The sequence below is a fragment of the Schistocerca gregaria genome, chromosome 2, assembly GCF_023897955.1.
Source record: "Schistocerca gregaria isolate iqSchGreg1 chromosome 2, iqSchGreg1.2, whole genome shotgun sequence".
Taxonomy (NCBI): domain Eukaryota; kingdom Metazoa; phylum Arthropoda; class Insecta; order Orthoptera; family Acrididae; genus Schistocerca; species Schistocerca gregaria.
Genome location: NC_064921.1, coordinates 167,607,199 through 167,615,240, shown reverse-complemented (window position 1 = coordinate 167,615,240; position 8,042 = coordinate 167,607,199). Strand labels below are relative to the sequence as shown.

Sequence of the window (8,042 nt, the reverse complement as noted above, 5' to 3'; positions counted from 1 at the left end):
ATATAAACCTATCCATGTGAGGCAGTGTTTCCAGTGATGAACTTGGTGAAATTTAAGTGGAGCAATAATGTGACTGATCCTCATCTTTCAGACTGGTAAGTTTGGCTGTGACAAATTATTCGCGGGATTACAATGAACTTCCCAGTGATATGCAAAGCAAAACTTTTTTCATCATTTACGATGGCGTGTTTCTTAATTATTTCATATGTGGGATATCCTGAAAATTGAGTAGTAGGTCTACAACGTTTGGCGGAGAGATAATTAACTTTTAGGCATTCTGTGTAGTCGAAATGATTAATTTTGATATTGTTGTGCTTTGAGGTTTCTATGTCAGTAGATCCCTAAATGTACTAAACTGCATGTAGCAAATATGAAGTATAAAGCGATGGTGTCAGCCTCGGAACTATGATATTTCCTATTTCCTAACTGGAGGCAAAACTTGATAGTGTGCCCCTCCCCCCCCCCCCCCCCCCCCCAACCCCTCCCGTACCTCTCGAGCGTTCGACACACGCCCCTTCACACAGCATTATTCTATCGCACGTCACTGTATTTCGCTCTGTGGAATTCGCGCGTGTGTATTTTGTAATGGAAGCTATCAAATCTATACTGAAGACAGCGGAAATCAATATCTCCTGTGGAGCCTCTCCTACTCCCAGTTGGCCGATTTAACATTCTAACTCCCTTTTTTATTTAAAAGAAAAACACAATTAATACTGGGTTGGATTATTTGTGAGCGGGAGAATAAGAACTCCAGGAAGTTTGCGCTCTTCATTGCCTATTAGCTAATAACTTTCTCTTTCCTGTGACATGAAATTAAATATAGGGGACATAAAACCCTAAAGACAAGAGACAAGCAACACATGCATATTTCCTCAATCCTTAGGCCGCAGATTTTTTTTTCTTTCTAATCCAGTTACACCTTTACGGCGTGCTTTCTGCTCTGTGAAAGAATATATTACCTCATCAGTTTTGCCGAGGTTTTGGTACATGAAAAGTCAAAATACCGTTTAGTAATACTGAAAATGCTATTAATACAAATAGTATCAAAGAGTGGTGTGATTTCTTGATATTATTACGTTTATTTTGTCGCTGTCTGCTAGATGAAATGAAATAGGTCGTTCTAATACCTCAGCAATAGTAACACACGCAAAATGAGCGAGACTGTTTTGTCACAAATGGTCATTTTTATCCACCTCATTTACATAAATAACACGACAGAATATAATTCATGAAGTACCAATATCAAATCCCTACTGGGAGTATTACAAGCAAAAAGTTGTATGTTAGGAAATAGTTTAACGTTGAATTCATATGCTCCAGTTTCTCAAGCGTCAGATCGAAAAGTAGTAGTAGTACGAAATTATTATACAAATTTGAAATCGTCATATTCTTCCATATAATTTGTGTGATGACCCAGTTTCTTCTCTTGTCACCAACAATTCTGTAACTATTCCTGCCATTATCAAAACTTATTCTCCGGTCAACTTCACTAATACTGGCAGAATCAGCGGTTTAGTTATCCCGCGTTTATTCGCCGGTTAGGCGTTATTGCTTATTCGTACTACGCTGTTTCCACGCTATTCGGAGAACAGAACTATAGAACTTAAGCGGCTGCTAACCGAGGTCTGTACAACTGGCCCTTAGTAATGCAGCGATCTGCCAAAAGTTTTCTGTCAAAATTTGATTTTCTTGTGTATACCAAGTAGATAATATGTAAACTTTCCTACTTGTCATTCCTGTTAGTCGTGTATTTCCACACCTGTAGTCTGAATCTCACTAATAACTATAACAATGCTTATCAATGGCACACCCAATCAACCACTTAAACAAACAACGGTTAGTATTCACCCGTTCGGGTGTATTCGGCTCAGCTCGTATAGATATGTCCCGTTTTGTCTGCGGGAAAGTTTTTTCATCTCTTGATGCGAAGAGGATTCTACTGGCAGAGACATCTTATACACTATGCACGCATTCACAAATCGGTCTACGATTCGTTCAGCAATCAACTTAGCAAGTGTTCAAAAATGATCAAAAACCAACAGGGATGCGTTTCAAAACCATGTGAGTAATCGATAGATCAACGTATGCTGGATTCTAGGCACTTTGTAAAACACGGATGTTTTTTCCTCAAGAGAATATGAATTTGGAGCCCTGAAATTGCAGCCCGGGGTGCAGACACCTCATTCCCCCTCCTGCCTCCGCCCCCCCCCCCCCCCCCCCCCGCTAAATCCTGGCCTGGGTTGGGTACCCCAGATCTAAAGGCTAGTCTGTAGATCCAAATCTGTACATTGTTCCAGCAAACCATGCTCTGTATAGGCTCAGAAACGATGTTATGTTGCACAGTGCACGCTGTGCTTCTATAGATTTATAACTGTCGCAACTATAAGTTGTCAGAAGTTCCCAACCCTTTTTAACTGAATTAGTCAAACACTGTCGGAATTGTGATCCAAGTTTTCTTTACTGCTGAAAGTTGGAGAAAGCTAAATCGGCGGTCTAGCGGTACCGAGTGACGTCAGCAAGTCTGCGGCCACTAACAGAAGAGCGAAGTACACTCACGCTGAGTTCACCAGCCGTGATAGTCTAGTGGTTAGGACATTGCGTTGTGGCCGCAAGAACCCAGGTTCGAATCCTGGTCACGGCAAAGGTTAATATTTTAATGAAGAATGGCGCACTTGCTCTTACCCTTCATTGATACTTTAGTCTTGTTGGAAAGTAGTTATTGCTTTTGTTCAGATTAATCCTGTACTACTAGATTTATGAAGTGGTAAGGACACCGTTTCGCACAAGCGACTTGTAATCCAAGTACGGACAAGTGGAATATTTTCTAAATTATGAACTAAGATTCCTATTACGAAGGTCGTGATATATACTAATCGATGGGAACGGAGGAAGTGGAACCGAAATTGTATCTGCCGTTCCACAAGGAACAAAGATAGTCTTTTTAGTTTTCCTGACCTGTTTAAATGAATTAGGGCTCTTTCAAAACGTCAGGACGTGTACTATAGCAAAGCAGGAAAGGCCAGAGAATAAATGCAAAGTTGTAGAAGCACACATGACTTGTAAAATATATACGTCGCTATAGGAAAAGTAAAGAGAACTCTGGAGAAATGAAAAGTAACTTTATCAAGTTGAAGATCTGAGGTGACGAATCAGTACTAAGGAGAGAAGGGAAGGCTAAAAGGGGAAAGGATATATAAATGACTGAACAGAGCAAAACAATCTTGAAGACAATATTATGGAAAGGAGACGAGAAGATACAACAAGATGAATGTGTCCAGTGAAAGCCCTTAATTGTAGCATGTCATATAGGACAATCGACATTCCTTATGACTTACTGAGTTGCTTGGGAGAACCAGCCAGGTCACAGATAAATGAGATTGATAAAATTACCTCAGACTACAAGAAGAGTGATAATTCAAATTACAAAGCGAGGTGTGAGTACTATAGAACTATCAATTCCGTAAATCACGGATGCAAAACACTAACACGAATTATTTACAGAATAATGGATCAACTGACAGAAGTCGATTTCGAGGGAGATCAGTTTACCTTTCGGAGGAATATAGGAAAACAGGATGCAATTTTTATCCTATGACTTATACACTGAAGAGCCAAAGAAACTATTACACCTGCCTAATATCGTGCAGGGCCCCCGCGAGCACGCAGAAGTGAAGCAACACGACGGGGCATGGACTCGACTAATGTCTGAAGTAGTACTGGAGGAAACTGACACCACGAATCCTGCAGGGCTCTCCATCTGTAAGAGTCAGATGGGGTGGCGATCTCTTCTGAACATCACGTTGAAAGGCATCCCAGATATGCTCAATAATGTTCATGTCTGGGGAGTTAGGTGGCCATCGGAAGCGTTCAAACTCAGAAGAGTGTTCCTGGAGCCAATATGTAGCAATTTTGGACGTGTGTGGCGTTGTCCTGCTGGAATTCCCCTAGTCCTTCGGAATGCACAATGGACATGAATGGATGCAGGTGATGAGACAGAACGCTTGCATACGTGTCGCCTCTCAGAGTCGTACCTCGACGTATCAGGTGTTCCATATCACTCTAACTTCACCCGTCCCACACCATTAAAGAGCCCCCAGTACCTTTAACAGTCCTCTGCTGACATGTGGGGTCCATGGATTCATGAGGTTGTCACCATACCCGTACACGTTCATCCTCTCGATACAATTCGAAACGAGACTCGTCCGACCAGGCAACATGTTTGCAGTCATCATCAGTCCAGTGTAACTGTTGACGGGCCCAGGTGAAGCGTAAAGCTTTGTGTCGTGCAGTCATCAAGGGTCCACGAGTGGGCCTTCGAATGCCCATATCGATGATGTTTCGCTGAATGGTTCACACGCTGACACTTGTTGATGGCCCAGCATTGAAATGTGCAGCAATTTGCACTTCTGTCACGTTGAACGATTCTCTTCAGTCGTCATTGGTCCCGTTCTTGCAGGATCTTTTTTCCGGCCGCAGCGATGACGGAGATCTGATGTTTTACCGGATTCCTGATATTCACGGTACTCTCATGAAATGGTCGTACGGGAAAATCTACCTGGGAGATGCTGTGTACCACTACTCGTGGGCCGACTATAATAGCATGTTCAAAAGCACTTAAATCTTGATAACACGGCATTGTAGCAGCAGTAGCTGACCTAACAACTGCGCCAAATTCTTGTTGTCTTATATAGGAGTGGCTGACTGCCGCGCCGTATTCAGTCTTTTTACATATCTCTGTATTTGAGTATGCATGTCCATACCAGTTTCATTGGAGTTTTAGTGTATTTGAATATACACTGAAGTAATGCAAACTTACATATAAAACACTAGTAGTTTTTTTTAAGTTTCTGACATTGCAGAAAATACTGTGTATTTCGAAATTCTAAAGGCAGCAGGGATAAAAGACAAAAGGCGAATCGATATCTATAGCTCGTACAGAGACCACGTTGCAGTTAAAAGCATCCGTTGGACATGAAAGGGAAGATGTAGATGAGAATGACGTGAGATAGATTTGTTGCTGATCCCCGAGGTGGTTCACTCTGTACAATGAGCAAACAGAAGAGGAAACCTATGAGACATTTGTAAAGGAAATTAAATTCAACGGTGAACAAAGAAAAAACTCTGGAATTCGCCAATGTCTTAGTAATTCTGGCAGAAGCTGCAAAGGACTTGCAAGGTAGTGTCTTGAAAATAGGTTGTGAGTAATATCAGTAAAAGAAAGGAAGGATCTTCATATGTACTCGAATCAAATGAGACGATACTGAGGGAATTAGAATAGGAAACGAGGCACTAAAAGCTCTAGATGAGTTTTTATTGTTATGTTGGTAGGAAAAATACCGAAGAAGAGAGAATAAAAATCCATACTGGCAACAAGGAAAATATCATTTCTGGAAAAGAGAAGTTTATTAATTTCGGCATGAGGAAATCTTTTCAGAATGTATTTGTGTGGAGTGTAGCCGTGCACGAAAGTGAAAAGTAAGCGGAAAATTTTCAAAGAGTAATAGTGTAAACACTTTATTAACGTGCTCATAATGAATATGGATCAGATGCTAATTAAGATATACTGAATCAGATCGCATGGTGTGGGAAGGAAGGGAAGAAATTTAGGGCATTACTTGATCGAAAAAAAGAATCCTGAGACATCAGTGCAGTGGAGGGAAGTTTGTGAGCTAAAAATGATCGATTGTGTACAAGAACTGACTATAAACGCAGGATGTATGGATGTATGGTATAGTAGTTGTGTCCTAGGGAGCGTAATAACATGTTGAAAAGAAGAATACGGCAACATAAATGTTTTAACGAGTGTAGGAGTCCGTTAAGTGATGCACTGTGAGACTAAGCAGTACAAGCAGTTATTGAATAACAAAGCTCGTGAAAAAAAGGAACTGATTAAGGGAATATCCTGATTAAAATGTCAGTCTTTCATGTTAACATGATTGGAACTTGGATTGATGTGGCCACTAGACGATAACGGCTGGTAGATGGACTTACTCAGTTCAGTATCTCCTATCCCTCTCTGGGAGCGACCTCTGTGTTTTCTACACAGATATGTACAAAGGTTGGCTCTCCTCCATCTGCTTCACTTTACCAATAGCAATGCCTTCATTGGCCAACATCAGAACCCTCCAAGCTACTCAACTGCCCCTCTAGATAGAGAACATTTATTGTTTGTAACTGAAATCGGCTTGCTCTCAAAATCATTTATCTTTTTGGACAATTACTAATGATTTTATTGCTGCATACTGAATACCGTTCTGAGCCATTGATAACTACAGTAATGAACAATGAAGTTGGGACAAATTCCATTGACGTATGGCTAGATAGTTGACTCGGTGGAGGGTGTCAAAGACAGAGTTCATCGGTCCCATCGGGTTACGGAAGGATGGGGAAGGAAGTCTGCTGTGCCCTTTCAGAGGAATCAACCCGGAAATTTCCTGCAGCGATTTAGGGAAATGACGGAAAACCGATACATTAATATGTTGATTCGTTTAATTTGGAAAGAAGCTGTTATGTGAAGAGCAGAATTTATTGAACTTAGGTGTTTAAGAAACTTGGTATGCTCCATCCAGTTCATATCTTCGACAGCTCAGCTCTCAAAATTTTCGAAGATTCACCCATTTTCGCTGATTCTGTTCCCCAAGATGTGCTAAAGTTGTTTCGAAAACAGTTGCTGCAACTAGACCTGAAGATGACTTATACTGACTGAAACCAGTCATCTAAAATAAGCAATATTGTGATCCCGACTTCGTTACTCAATAGTTGTGTGATAATATTTAAAACATTTTCTGACCTTATTTACTCAGAGATTTTTAGAGCATATTGGTTGGAAAAATTCCTTGTGATAGGGTTGAATTGTGTACACCGCTAAAAAAATGACAGAGTAAGTTGGAAAGACAGGTGTTACGTTCTAACGACATTAATATTTCGCGTCTTTTGTAGTGAGATTTTACCTATGTATATTATCATCAGTGCTCCTTAATTGTTGCTCCTGGTTGTTTAAATATTTGTAGGTGATAAGTTTCATGTGAAACTGCTTGCTTCTTCAACGAATGTACAGAACGGGATGTAAAGAAAACTGGCAGCGTTTCATGAAATGATTAGGGTTGAGGAACGGTGAAGCTCCAGAATTCCATAATAGGCTTTGAAAGCGAGATGATAAGCATTGATTTAAAGGAGAGAATGTTAATGCTGAATTGTAGACTTTTAAACACTTGGATCAGAATGTATTTTTTGTATTTGTCTCTTGAATATTTCTCTGAAATTCAACAGAGTGGCGTCGCGCAAACGCCTCGATATTTGGGCAAGCCGACTTCTTTCCATTTTCAGACGTCCAGGCGTCTTTTAGACGTCGATAACCACCTGAATATCAGAGAAATATTCGAAATTTTCCTATACCAGGAAAAAACCCACATTTTGTTGAATCCCTTCTACATTTACTGAGTTATGGTGAATTACTTGCTGTCGGCTAACTGTCGGTGACGTTTTAAGAAACAACACAGAAAGATGTGAGATCTCAGTCTGCGTCCTCCGTCTTGCTGTTGCAGTCTGTTGCTCTGCTATCGAGACGCCACCTATCTGTTGGCGATGTTACTGTGCCTATTGGAGTGGAAAGGACAGTTTTCTCCTACCGAAGGAGTGATTTTAGCGGAGCGAGCGTAGCCGTGATAGTCTAGTGGTTAGGACATTGCGTTGTGGCCGCAAGAACCCAGGTTCGAATCCTGGTCACGGCAACATAGTGCTCTATTTTGCATCTATTACAGAGTTACAAATGCATTCAAAAGGCTTCTACTAATTGTAATAATGAAAAAAATTTCATATTCTTTACATATTTTAAATAGGATATAACTTGGTCACCAAGTAACAATGAACATAATTCTACTAAACAAGGAGTAGTCTTGAGTATCACATGTTCAACTATAGCTTGCAGATAGTGAAGACAGCAGTGGAATAATTGAAACTGCTCAAATCATTTGCCTTTTCTTCTGCTGGAAAATGGTCGACGCTCAACGATGTAACTGTATTCGAGAAAAATTCTGCGGTGT

The 8,042-nt window shown here is 40.6% G+C and overlaps 2 non-coding genes across 2 annotated transcripts; both read left to right on the top strand.

The window, feature by feature from the left end:
• The first annotated feature begins 2,569 nt into the window (after positions 1-2,569).
• Trnah-gug (transfer RNA histidin (anticodon GUG)) lies at positions 2,570-2,641 on the top strand. The gene has a single exon. It is a non-coding gene; the product is annotated as a tRNA-His (tRNA).
• Positions 2,642-7,658: 5,017 nt separating this feature from the next.
• Trnah-gug (transfer RNA histidin (anticodon GUG)) lies at positions 7,659-7,730 on the top strand. Its single transcript has one exon. It is a non-coding gene; the product is annotated as a tRNA-His (tRNA).
• Positions 7,731-8,042: the final 312 nt, after the last annotated feature.